Genomic DNA, 1,446 nt, shown 5'->3' on the forward strand with positions numbered 1-1,446 from the left:
CCTTGATGTTCATTGGAAGGACTGATGTTGAAGCTGAAACTCCAGTACTTTGGCCACCTCATGCGAAGAGTTGACTCATTGGAAAAGACCCTGATGCTGGGAGGGATTGGGGGCAGGAGGAGAAGGGGACGACAGAGGATGAGAGGGCTGGATGGCATCACCGACTCAATGAACATGAGTTTGAGTGAACTCCGGAAGTTGGTGATGGACAGGGAGGCCTGGCATGCTGTGATTCATGGGGTTGCAAAGAGTCGGATACGACTAAGCGACTGGACTGAACTGCACTGAACTGAGGACATACATTTAGGTCTTTAATCTGTTCTGAGTTTACTTATGTATATGGTGTGTAGCTGTCCAGTTTTCACAGCACCAATATTTGAAGAGATTCCAAAAACATTATTAGTCCCTTTACTGAGAAGAGACCCTATAATTGAGAGCAATGTATAGATTTCACATTATATTCAGCAGAGAGCTTTACTTCTGGGACCAGGAACCCCCCTTAGAAAGTGAAAGTCTTTCAGTGTGCAGATATTTTCTATTTTACTTTATATAAAAATTTTAGTTTTCATACTCTCATAACTAGGTACTTCATCCTGAACTGGAGGATCAGCTATTCCAGTGAATAAAAAGATGTCAGTTTCCCTAGAGAGTCATGTGTCAACAAACCAAGAGTATGATTTTTACTAGTGAGTCAGAGCCTCAGTCATCATAGCAATGGGGTGACAGGAAGACAGAGGTCAAAGGAAAAAGTTAGAAGATCAGTTTCCTTCAGTTTCCATAAATAAGTCCCAAGACATAGATGTATGTGTGCACATACATGCAGAAACTGGAAAATCCTCCTTGGAAATCCTTGACTCACCAAAGGGCTTCCAAAGGTAAAGAAGTAGAGAATTCTTAGGAATAAGCAGGGATAAAGCAGATACTTCTTCACCAAAAACCCACATTTTATTTTAAAACTCTGACTCTGTTGAAAGAGGTAGGCATAAAAATTACAAAGGACATGGGGATCCCACCAAGCCCTGGATGGATATCCATTGCAGGAATAATCCCTCCTATCTCAATGAAAGAAAGCAACAGACTTTTTTTTCTGACAGCTTTCACCTTATTGCAATAGTAAGTCTGATCAGAGCAGACAACACTTAGCTACAAAACCGGTGACAAATCCCACAATTACACTTCTGAGTCTTAACATATCACTGGGAATGATAAATTTTAAAAATTGGCAAAGTGACAAATCAAAATTCAATTTCAATGAGACAGATTTACTGCAGAAAAGTTTTTAAAAATAAGAAAAGGTGGGACTTCCCTGGCAGTCCAATGATTAAGACTTGGCATTTCCACTTGTAGGGGGAGTGCCAGTTTGATTCCTGCTCGGGAAACAAAGATGCCATGTGTTTCTTGGTGTTGCCAAAAAAAAAAAAAAAAGAAAGAAAAAATGCTATTTAT

The sequence above is a fragment of the Bubalus kerabau genome, chromosome 15 (assembly GCF_029407905.1).
Source record: "Bubalus kerabau isolate K-KA32 ecotype Philippines breed swamp buffalo chromosome 15, PCC_UOA_SB_1v2, whole genome shotgun sequence".
NCBI classification, from domain to species: domain Eukaryota; kingdom Metazoa; phylum Chordata; class Mammalia; order Artiodactyla; family Bovidae; genus Bubalus; species Bubalus kerabau.